The following is a 19,442-nucleotide window of genomic DNA, read 5'->3' on the forward strand; positions in this document are numbered from 1 at the left end:
AACGAACTGTATTTATGCAAGAAATGCCATTTATCTTACACAGCAAAGAAACGAAGTCAATTCATCAATGTGACATTTAAAACATTAGCATAGGCAAGCTAATACGAGCTCGTAAATAGAGCGAAGTAAACACATGACAAATGACGTCACAAACAATAATTGTCGCAACTCTTCGAACGCTAAACGAACTTCTATAAACTCGTAAAATTTATAATAGGTTCATAAACATACTAAAGCATGCAATAAAGAATTAGAGGCTCCAAGTACATAAACAGACGAAATCGTTTCGTCTTTTGATGTAGCTACTCAGCGCTACTTAAGTAAGACAATTTAGTCCCGCCCTAGATCCCTTTGAAGGGTCTCTAGAGACTCTCAACAGGTAACTTTATAGCCGTTGAATTAATGCGGTCAAAGCAATTTTGTCAGTAATACAGACTTGTACATTAATATCTCATTCGTCGAGGGAAGCAGTAATCTAATTTCTCAGTTTCCCTTTCTTTAGGAATTCAAATATTTTCTGGTGTGGAATGGCGTAATTTAAAATTCATGTTGTTTATGAGTTAATGATGGACTGGAAACATTAATTCGGAGTTAATTTATTTGTGTTACGAAACTTTTAAAAGGTGTTTCATTAAAAGCATTTTCGTTTTTAACATTGCAATAGTCTGTAGACTTGATTGGAACGATCGATGTTGAAATCGAGGGAATTCATTTGAAGCTTTGAAAGAAAGCAGAATTCCCGGACCACCTACTTTGACCATTTTCTGTAGATAAACAATGATGTTGAAATAAAGGCAATAGGCGTAACAAAGAGCTGCACCCATGCGTTAAATAACCATTCGAGGAATTACTCTAAGAACATGACTGGTTGAAGGGCATACAGCTCAATATTACCAGAACTCGATCGAATAATCGATTAAAGTTAAATGATAAGACATGACGAATTGATGTAGGCAGTTCGATCATTGCTAATTTGACACTTGAATTGGTTATTTATTGTCCGGGTGCTGTAATAAAGTGTTTTATTATATTCAATTATTATAAGTGTTTTATTGCCTTGTTCTATTTCAATTCCTAGTATTTAATAAACTGCAGTGGCTCGATTCATTTACGCAATGAATAACAACGCTTGCAACTTGAATAGGGTATCATTTTTTTTTTGGAGACCTTTATTTCGTCTCAAAAGTACTTCAACTCCACAGGATAGGTTACTAAACTGAGAAGGTTCATTCTCCGTTATTTTTGATTTACTAACAGGCTGCACACATTTTTTAGCCTCATCTTCATTCCCAAGAGATCCAAGCAGTGTCCGATTAATGTCCCCGACGGCATTCACTACCGAATTTGGAGCCCGCATCGGTCGGGGTCAGTGACCTCTCGCATGCCGTGTGCACACTGATACTCGATCTTATACATCGGTGTCGATTCGATACGCCTCATAAGGTGCAAAGGTATTAGGTAAGACATGTGTTTGTAGTCAAACGATAAGAATTATCATATCTTTTACTTATCTTTGGATATTGGAAAACAATGCTTGTTTCTTTTTGCAAACAGCAACGTGTACAAAATGTCGACTAGTTTTGAAAATTGATCGGTTACAAAGCTGCTTTTTATTCTACCTCTAATAATAGATTGATTAAAACAGAAAACTGATTTATATTCGCGGTCAAAGAAGTCTGGTCTATTGAAGTCTAATAAAGGAAAGGCTCTATTGATGTTATTGTTTATGAATGAATGGTAGCATAAAATTAACATTTCTATTTCTATAACGCATGACACTCCATTGTCGTTTGATGGTTACTTTTAGAATGGTTTAATGATATCCATTACATGTTTCCGTTATTCTATGCATTTGGCTACTGAAGCGAAAAATTATAGCGCATCACTTGAAATCGATTAAATTGACCATCGCATTTTGGATGTGACAGTATTTTACCAAATAAAAAATAATAAGTTTACGCAAAAATATTATTCAATCAATTATGAAAAGAATTTGAAAATCGAATTGCTAAAATGTAATGTTATACAATTTTACGAATGAAACGGTAACCGTTGACAATTGATGGATTCGATACGAATAAAGCGATAAATCGCTTAGTTTTTAACAACGTGCAATGTGTGCGCAGTGCTTAACAATAGTGACATTTTTAGATAACGATTAACAGTGGTCCCCAATATTGTATCCATCTTTTGTTTTACTACTGGAGATAGGAGTTTGACAAAATTCGACATCTGCGTATAAATTGAGTAGAATTGCCTATCTTTGCAAAAAAACCTGTTTGGAACAGAATCATTATCGATATTTTAATTCCAACTGTTTCGTCGAGTCTTAAATAATATTTTCTTGTTAGCACACTTAAGAAGCTTAGCGGAGCACCCACGTCTTTCATTGCGTCTGCAAGTATTTTGTAGGATATTATGACTTCAAAGGAAGTATTATTTATTACAGTATAAGGTACACAAGGAAGGCTTTTTGAATGTAATTTTATCTGACTACTGTTCCTAGCAGAATACCCTTTTTAACAAAAAGATTTTTGCTCAACAGTTACAGCGAATTGTTCAGACTAGAATGTCTCCAGTATTCTATGTTTTTTGTAAATGGCTAATGGTCACAAAAGCGTTAAATATTTAAATAAATTCAGCAGCACCGTGTACAATTAAACACAGCTAAATATTTACTACGCAAAAATCTACGTTAAAAGGGAAGGAAAAAAGCGCTAAGCGCGAATTGAAATTCCCGAAACGTTTTGCGAGATTGAAGAGGCTTTTATGGAAATGTACTGAGCGTGCATCAGATGATAGTACGAGTAGGCACCCACCCTAACGTAGTATTACGCGTCCGATTTAAATATTTACGCCTGCCTACTGCAATTTGAATACACCTGATGTTCAATTTATTTTGGCCGTGTTGCATATCTAGTGCTGGTTTGGAAATGCAAATGTATTCCAATATTACTTAATGGTCGTTGTTTATTTATGGGGTTTTCATTGTGAGTCTGTTTTTTTTTGCATCCAGAATAATGAGTTTTAAGGCATATTGTAAAAGCCATCTAAAATCTGAGTTACATATCCAATCAATGAAAGACTTAGAGAGATGTTCCTAAGCTTCCTTGCAAGAAACAAGTCACTATCGTAAGATGACTCAATCAAACTCACATTTGGTACTAGGCGATCATAAAAAACAAACACCATTATTTAATATTGAATGCACACGCATATCGCACTCAATATTCACATCTATTCATCGCTGTCTGCCGTACGAAATGATTTATTCATTTGATGCAAACCATTGTGCGACAAAGTTAGTAAAACGCTTGACTAAAACAAATTGCCCAGTGGATCGTATTGTGATGGCCACCAACGAGACGGCGTTTTGTAATAATTAATTTGGTAATTAGATTGAAGGGCACGTAGCTTTCATTTTTATAGAAGCTACGAACCAATGCTAAAGCGATTAGGTGTTGTTTATTTGTATGAAAGTGAGCATCACGTTAATGGCAAATGAAACACAGTGCAGCAAAAACATGCAGTGATGATAAATTTTGGAACGAGTTGGTTGGGTTAAATATGTATTTTTACTTGAGCAGGTGCTACAAATAAAGGCAACATAAAACAACCACTAAGAAATAGGACAGCGGAAACCTCTATTTCTAACATTGAACTAATTTCTTATTCCAAGGCCAATTTGTTCAAGCATTGGTTTAAGATCAACAACCTGTAAGAAGACGGGAAACAGTACCGGAAATATTCATACATTATGTACATAGGTACTTATAACGCGGATGCAAACTGCACTCCCACATATGGTCCTAAGTATACATTAAGTTGTAGCGGTCGAAACTTACGTGGCGTCTGCACACGATTTTTCATTCAAATTACCTGTTATGCTTTTATTTTGGTCTTTAAGTCCGGAAAATGCTAGCTTGTTATTTCTTTTACCCTTTAAAAATAAAACGAGTTTGGTATGAGAAAACTATGTCCAATTAATTTTCATTATGCGTTTAAAATACCTTCTTACTTTTGTTATCTTCTGTATTATTTTATAGCCATTGAGTGTGCAGTTTGCCGAACACATAATTCGTTTAAGACTTTTATCATCAGTTGAGTTTATCCTGTTAAATTCTTAGAATGTTAAACTGAATCATACGTGTTTTAGACTGTGTTCAATGAAAGAATTCTTTCAGCATTAAGAACTCTGCATCACAGGGAAAAACCGAGATTTCTTCCCGATTATTTATAGATACGCTCAGCAGTGCAGAAGTTTAATAACTCAAGATTATCTATTCCACTTGTTTATATCGTTGGTTTCACTCCGTAATTTTATTGTGGTGATTACAATCAAACGAGGCAAATGCACCGTTCGCCTACAATTTATCCTCATAGTTTATTAATTATCTGGCAGCACGAATCTACTGCTACTGTCAAAGGCTTTAAATTCAACCAAGCGACACTAAACTACGTAAACAATGAACAAGACTTAGCTGTCGATATAATCAAAGATTGACAAGAATTGTAAATATCTCGTTCAATATACAAAGTTCCACGATGCAGACAGATGAAATTCCTTATAAAATACCATAGGACATAGAAGGGATTTTACGCAAAATCTGATCATCATAAGTTATTCCGCTTCGATCCCTTTTATGGTATTAAGATCATAAAGCGGGATAAAACTGGAAGAAATCGGATCAAGATTTTTTCTAAGAAACTTCGTTGGCTTGGAAAATGTTTTCGTATCAGATGTGAGGTAAATAATAAAGCTTTGGCATCATAATAAACCCATACGCCGTAGTCAATGTATATTGAGGCTAGGAGACCCAAGAGACAGGTATTATAGAGTAGTGACATTACCAAGGAGGCGTTGACAGCGCAGACATTCTTGTCTGAACATTAGCCATATATTTTTGTATTGTTGAAACTTGGCTTAAGAATGAAACATACGTATAATAAGGTGGGTATCGGTGTCTCGATCAAGTTCCTTGCTTTCCCGGTGCTATAAGGGTTCATTAGAGAGGTTGCTATGGCGCTCCTAGCGACCAGATAACAAGGGGTCATAGGTATGATATGCATCGTTTCTGTCTATGTTATATTCAGCACCCTTATTGCGGATCATATCAGTTACCTTTCATTTAACTTATCAGAAAAAATGCCTGAAAATAAAATAAATTGTTTATTTATTTATTATACTATTTGCACATTGTACAATGTCGGACTTAACGCTTTAGGCGTTCTCCACAAGTCTAAATGAAATGATTGATTGATTTAAATATCATACACCCATGTATTTCGCTATACATTTGTTCATCAAAACAAAGCGTTAAGCTAGACTTAGACATAGCATTATTCTCACTAAGGTTAATAAAGCCAGCTCACTGACAATCCCTCGAACCATTCCTTTACCGAACATAAATCCCTTCAATTCCACATCACCATTATGGATATTAAAATATGCGCGTCCCCCGTTCGGATTCGCAGAGATTCAGCCATGTTTGATTTAGAATGGTGACTTCCGGCTGCATGGGGGCACGAATTAAGGATATTAACTACGCCGGAAGGCTTCTCATTGCCACTCTGAATATAATATCGATAAATTCCGTGATCATTGCCTGTTCGATCTCATTATGGAGAGAGTTGCAGGTTTCAAAATGAGGCTATAAATAACGTCTATTGCAGATAGGAAATTAATAAGGATTGGTTTATTTATGTTGTGATTGCTAAGGTAGGGTTGCTTGTGATAGCACTAGCGCTCAAGATAAATGATTATTTACGGATAGCAAGAGATGCTAAAGACAATAATGAGAATTTCAAAGAATTCTTTCTTTCTCTTGTATACCTATATTTGAACGGAACGTTTGTTGTAATTGAACCGTTTGCGATTTGTTAGGCGTAACACATAAATGCTAGAACATATTGTTGATGGAACATAATACGCTAGTACAGGAAATGTACCAAATCGCACCACTTCAAACATCGCATTTGGTAACAATTACACGTGATTCATGAAACTCGTAGTGCGATAGGAGAACATACATTTAGCTTGCTTGTAAGCGTACATTAATGACGAGACGTAATGTCGTGTAACAGAGGTCCTAGCTCACTTCCTGATAAATATTATTGTCAGAAGGTTCACACTATCTGACACAATAAGGTCAGTATATAAGGTAAGTATACTCTTTATAAGGTCGTCAGTATATAAAGTAGTTTAGAAGCAGACTATCTATATATCTATTCTTTCAGTCGATCTTTGTGGTAAAAGGTTGATATTTTATATGTATAACCATTAACCACAGAAAAACTTAGCAATACCTCAATTCTGAAGATATGAATTTAAAAAACTTATGAAAAGAAAGTCAGATAAGCTACAAGCTAAACCATCGTTTGTACTAAAACATCAACTGCACAAAGTGAACTTGGGTGACTGCCGTGGACACGGGAGATTCAAAACAATAGCAAACATCTAACTTGCCGGGTAAATTATTCTGAGAATAAACACCAAGTTAACTTGACCTGTCAGCTCCTGAATAGCTAACTGCTCTGGTTAGTTTAGGAAGACAATGTAGAGGTACGTAGGTAAAAATGCTATACGGCAAAATTGTTTCTAATAATTATATCTTGTACCTTTATACCTCTAATGTCTTCCTAGCATTTTTATCCAAAAGCACATCTCCTGTACTAGTTCACTTCTCAATATCAGTTAGACTTTCTGCCCTCATCTGCTTCATGTCATCTAGCACACGCTATCAATTACTTAGGTTCACGATTGGTACAGACACTGCCAGCCATAAAACTCGTGCTTGCCTTATTAACATGCGTACTACAACATCTATTATGAGCAGACGTAGTACGTACCTACCCATATTTGTATGAGTTGTAAAAGAAAGTGTGTCTTTAGCCATTGAGGGCGAACATGATGATGGTAGTAATAGCTAAACGTGCAGGTTAAGAGCCTCGTAATGTTATTGTTAAATTCATGTTAAGGCTTGGATTTCCTCAAGGTATCTTGTTGTTCTCAAGCCTTGAATGATACGCACCGACATTCAATCCTACCAAGCGTTGATAATCTATTTTGGGATGCTTAAAAGCATATAGTAATATATTTAAGTTTTTTACAGAATTACTAAAAGGTACATAAAAATTGCTTCCTCATGTTTTCAAAGAAAATAAAGTGATGTTTTATTTAAAAATAACCTAACGAAAGCTGGTTTTATTAGAATTTTACGAGTCCAATTAACTCCCGATATCTTGCAATAAAAAGTCGTTACACTTAATTAATGAAAATGCACAAACAAAAACTGATAATAAACGTATCAAAATGAATCTTAACGATACATAAAGTTACGAACAGCTGTTAAGTGAAGGCAGCTGGTTTAAAAATGATATAAAGTACAAAAATGACCTCGACTCAAAGGCCCCTAATTATGGTTTAGGTGGGTGTACGTGTAAAATGAGCAACGGGACCCGCCCACAAGATGTGTGTTCCGGGTTTAATACTCGATGATGGAAGACAACAAGACAGAGTTATGTATCAGATGGATTTGTTTTGATATAAGTGAATAAGATTCCATCGTAGAAATAAACACAAAACTATTATCGATATTTTAAGTAAGATCATAAACCGTAATGATACAATCCAATTAGAGTCAATTACTAAAACACAAGAGAAGTAGGAACAAGTAAGAATCAAAATGCAATGAACAAAACATAGACGCGTAGCATTAACGAATTAAAACAAAAGACTCAAAGAAGCCGTGCAACAAAATAAAATTGGCATCAAATAAAGGGGCTTAAAATTCAATATCAATTTTAATATGAACTCTGATTTAATAATGAAAATCACTGCAGCATTCGAAGTGCAATTTCATTATTGGGAAACAGAATATTGGATCTCAACGAGGCGTATTTTGGAATACTCATGGGGTAGCGCGACAAACCAAATCAACTTTCCGGTATTGTCCATTGTGATATTTGGTGGATTATTTCGATGGCACTGACATGCTTGCAATAAACTCTCTTTGTTGTCTGTGTAATTAGAGTGGTTCCGTGATTGTTTTATGCTCTAGCTTATTATGATTCGGCTTTTGTTTTGTATTAATGAGGAATGAAGTGAAAATTATGGATTTCTACCTTTCGTTTAAAGATTCAGGCTCTATTTCAATCTTAAGTTTAAAAGTTTAAGTCATTATTAATGCTGGATGAATATAATGAACAAACATTGGGTTGTCTTGAAAAAAAAACGCATAATTGGTTCATTATGATTTATTAACTTTAAACCAGATAAACCTCGTTATAAACTAAATACAAAACAAAATAAAAATGTAAGTGCTCCTGCAAACGCCCTGCAAATTGACTATGCATGATCATGTTCTTTTTTAGGTGCAAAACGTTTAGCCTCCGGCTTTGGTTCACTTTTGAAACAATATGAAAGGTGCTTCTTAATCATTTTCCGTCCAATCTTGTACCAGTCGGCAACTGTATCTATAGGTATAAATTCAAGTTTGGCCAAAATCGGCACACCTGGCGTTTTTTACCACCTGTCTTGATGTCTACCTGCGCATGCAAATCGCAATCTTTGTATTTGGTCCAAGCAGCCATATCCTGATCATTTGTATCTCCGTTTATGTAGTTATAAGTAGGTGTTACACATAAGCGGCGATACTCTGAAGTGCTTATTTGTATTTTACGTAGCGCAGGTATGTCGGCTCAATCCGTATCGCAATTTCAATCACTATTCGATATTCAATGTGCATAATCCAAACAACGTGGTTAAAGTGTGTGCATTGCAGGGCTGTGTTTATTAAATTCCCCGTAATACGAGGGTGGCCAGACAATTAGGGTTGTCGAGGGAATATAGCTGTCAATCAGTACAGTACTCGAGTGCGGTTATGTGATACTAGTGACCGGACGTGGGGAGGCACCTTTATGGGTAGTTACTGTTAATCACCTTAGCAAAGCCCCTTTACTGATTCAGACGGCAAAATTTCAACCACAACTGATTTTACAGAATCAATGTGGGTTAACGGACGGAAGTTTTGTAACAAATGCGAACATCTGTTTTAATTAAATAATCACCAAGATATCGGGTGGTTTTCATTAATTTTCGAAATTGGGTTAACTGATTTCATTCTCGTTTGGTTCCAGAAACGAAAGATGTGAGATTGAAATAGAACGGTTTTATCTGTCAATCTATGCGGGCGAGCGCGGGAAAGTTACGCGCCTGGCGTGACATTCTAGTCCCTACGGTCGACTCCGGTCAAATGAGCTGAATGCCGACCATGTCGCAATGTTGTTTTGGAGCTGTTAATTAATCAAACGTTAATTCTACGTAGACATTGATTAATAGACATGTAACTAAAATAATACCATCGAATTCCCAAAACAGGGAATTACCCAGAAAAAATATGCCAGACTAAATAATGGCAGCTGGTATTCAAATAGAGCTACGAAATGGGTTTCCGATTAAATTTCAGACAACAAAAAACATATACGAAATATAAAGCTTTACAGTAGCGAAGCCGAGGGCGTTCGGTAACCTAATACAGATTGTGAAACTAGGGAGAGCTATTCTGCAATAAACTAGACTTTAAGTTGTGGGTGTTTAGACTGAATGGACTATAGAGTTGGGGCTGATCGGCTTTGCCCCAGGCACTACCAATGCAATGCTTTTATTGCGAATGCTCCGGTATCTGTTATTTGCCATTCTGCTTTTAGTTTCATCGATTTTTCTGTATTTTTGTTGCGAACAGATTTTATATCAACGATAACAGCTCGTAGGCGTATAGTAATGACGTTATAGGACATTTTATAAATAAAATATCAAAATGGTTTGCAGAGATTTTAAAATCTGATACCTTCTGACTCAATTTATTTTCATGGTTCGCAAAAAGGTAAATACAGCGTGATAAAAATCTATCAAAGAACAAAATGAGTTGGCTAGCATAAAAACTGATTATTTTTTAAACAAATTACCTACCAAATTGAAGTTGAAAGGCTCGTCGGTAATTCGATCGTCTTACAAAAATTAGCCCTTCGAGCATCTAAGGAGATTGGATAAAGGAAAGTTCCCGACTGGTAGCAAAAACCAGTTATTGTTTTACGAGAGAATCAATTTATTGTTGAACTAATTAATTACTTAAACAAAGGCTGTTTAATATTCTGATTTTGTTTTGAAGCAAGCCAAAAGATCGGCCTTAATTTATATAAAGTTTCCTTTCTCAGATCTTTTTGCTAAAGCTAACAAACACTTTTGTCAAAGGTCAGATTTTGTTCAAATCCATGCAAATTGTAAACATAATGTTACCCCTTGTACTCAAAAACAAAAGAAAAAAGACAATCTATAATGACGGCCCGCGACTAAACGAATTTATCATGTCACTTACCAAAGGAGAATTATGGCGTTGCATGGTAAATTAAATTAGTGCAGTCTCTTCATTCCAACGTTATTAATGTCTAGGTGTAATGTGCATGTAGACATGTGCCCACTAAAGTTGTAGCTCAGTGGACTGGAAAGCGCAGATAATAATTGCTACACTGCTGCTTTCAATAATGCACTATCTATAAATGGATGTGTATTTACAATTAATTGGTTATACGCTTTGGCTTTCTAAGGGTTATCTATCGTTTGAGGTTCATTCATGAAATTGCTGCTAGTGTTAGTCATTCGATTCAATTAATTAGGGACTTGATTAAGATGTGCATCTGTAAACTACAATTTGCTTTGATTTTGTTACTTCCCTGTTTTTAATATTTTAAGAATTGAGCTTGAGGTTCGTTTATATTTCATTTATTACATACCTGTCCCTAAAAAATGCAGGTTTACTTATAAGTCGTTATATGTGGAGCTTCATAAGTGGATACTGTATCTCTGATACTTTTACATAACTTTCACTATTAACACTTAAATCAATTACGCAACTTAATTAAAAACATTTTAATCATCTTCGTAAGCGCATTAATATTTTCTCCATCGATGAATATTAACGCTCATTTCCGAAGCACATTATCGATTTTGTATCAACGGCTTTAATGAAGGCAGCCATTGTAGGCGCTAATGAAGTTGTACGGTAAATAAAGACATCCTTTGCCATGCAAAATTCCTAGACAGACGAGATAGTTCGACAATAAGCGAGAGTACTCGCTGTTGCCAATCCTCTGACAAAATTGACGATAAATTGAAGTGTATGCAAACAAGGACTGATTCAATAACTGCGGAATTTGATGTGCCGGCCTAACAGCCCGAGTGAGATACGCGTATGTACTTGATTGATTATTTGGAACACGTTCCGTATGTGGATGCGGTTACAATGGTAGACGACTAAATCGGTTTAGGATTTTAGTACAAAAACTACACACATTGTATAGGTAGGTACTTTACATTGTATTCAATAGATAAATTGATCCAAACATCGAAGGTACTACCGGTTTAATCGACCCAAATTATAACTATATACTCTATCCTCCTGTCTGTCAAAAGAGAGCCTATCTTGTGTAAAGGGGCAGTAAAAGGTAACTTTTATTTTTAAATCTAGACAACAACTTAAATATTTTGAAATAGTTTCCCAATAATGAGAGGTTAGGTTTATATCTCAGTATTCCCATTAAATCCATGCAAGTATCTCAATAAAATGACTAATGCTTGCGAAATACTCAAAGCATTAATCCAGGAAATGAACGTTTTGATAAATGTTAACGATACAAGTTAATCCTGAGCGGTTTCCGCGTTATGCAATAGAAAGCTTAATAAACTGATATCGAGTTGATGGACGGACGAATGTTAATGGTCATCCAACATTAGGTAACAGTAAAGATATAAATAACTCAAGATATAAATGTTACGTTTCGCAAACAGCGTAATAATGCAAGGTACCGTTTCAAAAGCTTGACTCAATTCTGAGAAAAATATGCCAACAGATACTCGAAAGAAATTCAAAGCATTTTCAGCCTAGAGCTAATTTTTAAATTACACGCTCGTTTAACTTGATAATGATATAAAAACACGACGTTTGTCAAAACTATCGAAATATTTACAGCTATAAGTAAGACAGATAAAAACAGAACGGTTATTCGTTAAAACAGAAGCATAAAAACATAATAGCCAGACAAGGTTGTAACACTAATTTCCATTTTTGCGATGAAACCGCGACAGACGGCAATCACAGATCCAATAAAATCTGCATACATCACGACAAACCTAAGTACAGGTACAGAACAGACAACGTTGCATAATCTGTTCACCGTCAATCCGCTTATATCGGTCTTAATTAATGCCCGCAGCGGTTCACGCCCCAGGCCTTTATCTTTTGATTGACCTGCACTGTTGGTTATGACATAATAGACCTATCTGCACGTCTGTTTAATCTACATCCGATACTGTTTTATTGTGGACCGATGTGTTTATGTAAACGTTGATGAAAGCTCTGATATCAAATTCAGAATAATTAATGTTACATTCTCCTCTAATTTAATAGCTTATATGAATAAAATATCGTTTAATACCGTTTGGTAATGCTCAATAAGCAAATTATAGTCAGCCAGTTGTTAAGCAATCCTCACTTACCTGAGGTCACTGACCCGGCTAAAGATTACATAAATTAGCAGTAATAAACGTTAGAATTAATGACGAAAACATAAATAGTAACGAGGTTCCTGTTGAACGACTCTTGTGAACACCGGAACAACCTGTTCCTCATTCGACTTTTAGATCTTGGGTTGAATGATAAACAGTCATATCTGCGTCTGTTTATATCTCCATACATGCATGAGATTATCTTGATTATGTTTGCAGATGAGTTTAGGAAAGTAGCACAGAAATTGCCAGAACTTTTGCAAGAAATCTTCAAAAGATTATGTCATCGGTGTAATACACTCACGTGCGTTTGATGTCAAGATTTCTTGCTATATCCAATACACATAAATGATTACATAGACAAAAAAGATCGTAAATAGGTCAAGTTATTGTGTACATGAACAATAACTCAAGCCGTTAGCATTGCTCGAAAAATTATCACACAGTAGTTAAATCCATTATAAAATGCGTTGGCACAGAAATTGTTTGTTGTGATGAGTCACAGTCAGCATTCAGACAGACAGGGTTAAAGAATCCGTACAAATGCGTGGAAGTGACGAGTGACTCAGACGCGGCGATTGGTTTCCCCACTTTCTTAGCTTCAGTGTGGGTGGACTTATAATCAATCGGGTAGATGCACAAGACCTTAAAGACCATTCATTAGACAGAAACGGGAAAAATAATTCTGAACAACATAGTAAAAAAAACATTGCAATTAATGTTCGCTAGAGTATACTGTTGGAATCATCAAGCGTCACTAACGATCCACAGCACTCGTTGTTAACGAACCGGCCAGTAGCAGCCTGACACTTGACATCATTCCACAGTCGCGTAAAACACGACACGGATACATAAAGAATAGAATTAAAATGTATGGTTGTACTTAAATATAATTGTAGAAATGTTAAGTTCAAACTAAATCTTGTTGACCGTTAACACGAAGCTAGCGAGGCTAAGAATGCTAATAGGGCTTATGAAATAGAACAGCATGAAACATTAAATACGCAGAGTGGCCATTCATAAGTAGTGTTAAATGGCCACTTTGGAACAATTAGTGGCGGCGCCAATAGCCGAGTCGATGCACACTGAGGCACAAATGATTTCGCTAATGTCACGCAACTGTCCTTTACTCAATTGGAACATTGCCTTTTAATGGGCCAAGGCATGACTGGAATTCGGTCATCAGTAAACAAATTACATCGTTTTTATTCGTGACATACTTAAGTATCTCTATTGCGAGACAGATCCATTACAAATTATAACATATTAATGCAAATACCAAATAAGTTTCTAATAATTTACATTCGTGATCTCTTTCAAGATTGCTGATGTGAGAATGTCAAATTATCCACGGCTCAGTTATTGGCATTCCTAATACTCCAATATTCACAATAGATTCCCAATAACGGTACTCTAAGCGTTCCAACAATGCTCGTAAGTAGAAAGTATCACGAACACATAATTGATGCAAACAATTGCTGAATCACGTGAACAATCATGTAAACAAACCTATGTTCGTTTCTACGAGGTACTATCTTCGGCCCAATTAACGTTTAATACAATCGAATAATTACAGCATGTTAACACAAAAGTCACGAGGAAAAACTGCTGAATAACTCGATACTTTAAATGGGTTTCATTGCGTAACTTTAGCCACAATCGGTACATAATGTTGAAACAAAAAGAGCAATGAATGGAATGCGACTCGAAAATGTATCATAGAGGCGTTGAGGCTCGTTAAAGCCGTGGAGTGGTCCATGTGAGTTGTTTTATTGTGCAAATCAGCAGCTTCAATTAGCATAACAAACGGGCGATGTACGCACGGGCAGTTTCACTGGTCCGCGCCGTGTGGTGCAGTCGGTGCGGTGTAGGAGGGGTTGCTTGGTATCGGCAACACGTCCAAACGGGATGGTCGGAACAGTCGTGCTCGCCAGACCGTGCCTTTCGGCTGCATCGACTTTCCAACACATACATCGAGTTTGAGCTCCAAACTTACATGTATGGAATTGGCATAATGGAAGGCTTACGCTTCAGAAGTTATTGGAGAGGACTGAATTAAAGTAAATTAAAGCTTATATTTTACGAGTAGGATAAACTTGTTTTATTACGAGTATTTATTAACGTTTTAGATTTTTACTATCTAAACTATGTAGCTAAGATGTGTGAAGACCCACGAGAAAATAGATCACCAAACAAATAATTAACTTTCCTGCCATCGAGCGACCTCAACCGAGACCGCATTAAATAATTACCAGGGAAATCGGTCTAGAATTCCATTATGTGAGTGACATCCCAAGAGATGCGGCATCCGTTGCAACCAGGGGACGTACGCACCAAGTTATTGTAATGAGAACGACAAGGGATATTTATGCCCCGCCACGCGTCCCGAATACGTAATGAGTCCAAGATACTCGAATATTCAATATAAGGGACCGAGCCTCGAATTGGGATATTTGCAACATCATTTACTACGCAAACATGCTGACAGGTGTTGATTTTGGATCTTTGGATCTTTCTATTGACAGAGGTTTTGCGTTTGAGAATATGTAAGTAAATTGTTGTAAATACAGTGATTTCGGATTTGAGGGTTGAACAAATATTTGCGTTCCTTTATGCTATTTGTGTCTTCCTAAAGCGCTTTATTTATATTATTGTGCGTATAATTGAGCTTATAAGCTTCTTTTTAATTTACTTATTTTTAGCCTAACCGTCAAGGCAAAATGTGCGAAAATGAATCTTCAGGATCCAATATTGTGTCTACAAAAATGCCTAATAGCTTTGGGAGCTGTGAAAAGGGTCTTTCAAATCCTTTCACAATAGTGTGAGATGACCTGTCTCAACGGGAGAGAATTATTTTCCCTTCGGCTTTTGTCCTCGAGCAAGAGCATGGCGTTCAGGAAAATAATATTCGAGCCCATTGTAGGCTTTCTCTCGAAGTATTTAAAGTTTTTTGTCATAGAAGAAAATATTTTCAATATTGTAGTTTATTTTTGTAGCTTTCACCGAACTGGATGTAAAATAATATTAGTTCTGAAGCGTGACTATTTTCGCTTTCTTTGAGGTGCATCCATGTGTAAAGTTTTATTTTTATTTCTACGAGTTTTACGTACAGCTGTCGGTTATTACACTTATTACAGTAAAAACTGCTGGCTCAATAAATATACATTGATTATGTTGTCATTAGTTATTGAACCAGTATTATTAAGTAACCGTGCTTTACAATTACGTCGTAGATCCATATTTTACTTTTACTGATCATAAAATATTGGAATTTTACTTTTACTATGCGTGCTCACGTAGGTTACGCCATTTACGCGGGGTGGCACATAAAAAATAAATTTCAATTTGTCTGAATTACTTTAACTAAAAATAAATTAACCTTAAGATTTTTATCGTGAGCAGTCGGCATAAAAACCCAATTAAATTGCATTGTCAACGAAATTAATAATTAAAGCCGAGTTGCAACAGTTGAAGATTTACGTAATCGGTTCGTAATGTGTATTTTATGGAATCAATAAAGAGAATAAATGTCCCAGTGTGGTTGTGACGTAAGTAAGTGCAGCGTCTTGCACGAGTGATTTCGTTTTATGGCTCGTACACAGGCAATAACTTTATAGATACACGCAGTGTTGGAGAGTTTTTCGATAGTATTTTTATCAACCAGTTAAATAATAAAATGTTTACGGGAATTTCAATACTGAGTTTAATAAACTTAAAAGAGTTTTATTAGATCTAGTAATTTAAAAACACTTCATTAAAGTGTTTATTTTGGCTTTTGAATAATGTGCAGCATTGAATAGTTATTTAAGAAACCGGCTTTTAACATTTAAATGTCTAAAATTCATTATCGACTCCGTTCGTTAAAGTAGAACCAATATCTACGAAATTATCACTTCAGAATGTAAATTCACGTGAAAGTCCTCTCTCTACTTACTTAATCGACTCGCAAGCTGCAATCTAATGCACACTATCAGGTAACCCTTCCGAGCAATTACATGCACATTATTTGCATATTAAATACTCGACTAAAAGCCAGTAACGTCACTATTCTGCTCAATGCAACCGCTTTAATTATTTCGCTTTCACCGTTGATTGACGCTCAATCAACTAAGGGCCAAATGGTTTCAGTTTTACATGGATGACTATCGGATGGGTGGTCACTGATTACATGGTGGTATTGATATTGCAGTCTGTTATGTAGATGAGAAAATCTTTTCCACCATATAAACAAAATTAAAATATTTTACATAGTTAAATAATAAACAGTTACACTTACAGTTACAGAACAGGTTAATTGTGGTAAATATTGGCTAATGATAAAGAATTGGCAATTTGGGAGAATTGCCAACTGTTGATTTATACAAGCTAAACGAAAGCGAGTTTTGATACAACCCCAACATATCCTGACTCTAATTCTCCAATACTCATAAAAAGGTTAAAGGACATAATTAGCACACTAAAATACCATAACGACCAGCACATGACTCCATAGTCGTTTTGCTTTCACTGTTGATCGTCGCACCATCACTTCAGTTGTCAATTTCCAAGCGGAGCTCAGACGGCCATCAGTCATGCGGCGGCTGCACGGCAGTTACGAAATGACGCATGCAACCATCTATTTGAAGTGGTAATCAATATGCGCCAATCTGTGGTAACGTGTTGTTCAATTGATGTGTCTCAGCTGGTATTTATTTGTGGCCGGCAACAGTTATTTATGAGACAAAGGTTTTGTTGTCTTGGTGAGGGTCTTTTGTTATGTTCTTACTTTTGAAATAATAATAAAGCAAACTCTCTCTTAAACGATGATGTGTTAAAAGTCGCTACAGGCTATAAAACATATATATATAAAATACCAACAATATTTACTGACACAAACATGAAGCTACAAACGTTAGCAACGATAAAAATTAACCTGCAATGTCGCAATTACCCGTCATTATAACACAAAACTAGATCTAGAACACCGTACCATAATTGGAAAAGTTCACAAAGGTAGTCATTAACCGCGCTAGTACATGTGGCCGAGGAAGGCAGAGAAACGGTATCCGAATGAATCCGACTTAGTTTTTTCAATTTGTTAAGGGAGATTTAGTACGGGTTACAAACACTGATCCACAAGTGAAAGTCGTGGTGTACGTAATTGGACTAAATTACCGTCTTCGAGGGACCCTCGGAATGATTGCAGGCCCAACAGACACTTTTTCTATTAGAAACGAGCTTCTTTAAACGTTCTACGGAGTAATTTTGGTTTCCTTTACCTACGCTTGAGGCATGAGTAACCGGATTAACGTTAATAAGTCTTGTACAAACCCAAATAAAAACAAATGTAATGATAAAATCATAGTTTTATGGTGCGTTGAGAGTGATGCAGTAAATAATGACGATAAAAAAGCAATCACAAAGAAACAGAGTGCTACTGTTTCGAATTTTCGTCGGCTCTCCCCGATAGACCATGTCATTGAATTAGCATTAAACGAATCAAACTAATCTTTGTAATCTATCTTTATAATTAACTAAGAGAGCAAAACAAATCTCGAGTTCCAAATAATAATATCATTATTATTTTCCTCTAACATAATAATATAATAAGAAGATTATTATCCAACGTCTGCAGGGAGCTTTTACTCGGACAAAAGACGTTATTATTGTAGAAGTTGCTTCAATAGTTTTTATCTCAGGACCTTGCACAAGTAAACAATTAGAAGCCAGAGAAGCTGGTTTTCTTCTTCTCGGAGCTATAAAAAGTACCCAAGAGGGCATTGCAAGATTAAAAGTCTTTGTCTTATAAATCAAAAGGATAAAGGACCGTCTTTTATTCAGCTACAAAATTAAGTAACACAGGCTCGTGATGAAAATTAAAATACGTAAATGGAATCAGAATTAATGTGCGCTCAAGTATCCATGTCGTATTTAATTGTGTCTTCCAAGTTTAGCATGAAAATCAAGACAATTACTGAGAAACATTCCACGCAACCTTGACTGCTTATGTAAATTACGTCCAAAGAATAAACAATCTCGAATCACATGAACAAACCACAACAAGTACTTTGTAGGAAAGTAAAAGTTAATTACAAGATCTACAAGTACAATGGTCAGTGTATTACTGCTTAAAATCCCACATATTTATTCATTCCAAGTAGGTACAAATACCAAAGTTCAAGTCATTATGTAAGAACCATCGTTGACCCAGCTTGACCAAATAATAAATAAGTCCACCAAAGGAAACAAAACAAAAGCACAAGCAGAAGTAAAAGTGCTGATGCAAACCACAAACGCGCAGCTAAGAAAACGACGACCAATATTGGTTCCAACCAAATGCGTGTGTTAATTGGTAAGGCCGAAGTAAACACTGGTCATAAATTGCCGTTGAAGGGAGAACCGCTAAATAGCGCAGTTGATAGCATCGCTAGTGACGAGAAATCATGGCGCGATAAACCCCTAATAAAAAGACGAAGTACTGGCCAGATTATTGGGCGCCTTATCAAGTGACTTAGGCCGCCCCAAATTGAGTGAGCGAGAATTATGGACGAACTTTCTACTAGCAAGAAATAAAAGATAATGAAGATCCCGATTAGATAAATGCGGTAAACATTTGGATAAGTATCGGACTAATGTCTGTAAACGTTTATGATTGTGAAGATGAGTGGGAACGGGTAGTGATATTAGTGCTAACGTGTAAGTATTATAAAGACGTAGAAAAAATTAATTGGTTTTAATAGTTGAAGAAGATAACTTTGAGCAATGTATTAGTTTTGGACCTGTCATTTTTGCATAATACAATTTTAGAAGAAGTTATAACAAAGAAAATAAAAGCCCTTAATTAAATAAAGAAGGATGTTACCAAAATGAATCAAGTTCCGATCACCCTTTGTGCAAACGT

At 35.8% G+C, this 19,442-nt stretch overlaps 1 protein-coding gene across 7 annotated transcripts in view; it reads right to left on the reverse strand.

Moving 5' to 3' along the window:
• The window catches only part of Spri (sprint), a 194,970-nt gene that overhangs the window by 62,099 nt on the left and 113,429 nt on the right, over positions 1 to 19,442 (reverse strand). The gene's annotated exons all lie outside the window — the stretch shown is intronic.

The sequence above is a fragment of the Helicoverpa armigera genome, chromosome 16, assembly GCF_030705265.1.
Source record: "Helicoverpa armigera isolate CAAS_96S chromosome 16, ASM3070526v1, whole genome shotgun sequence".
NCBI lineage: Eukaryota > Metazoa > Arthropoda > Insecta > Lepidoptera > Noctuidae > Helicoverpa > Helicoverpa armigera.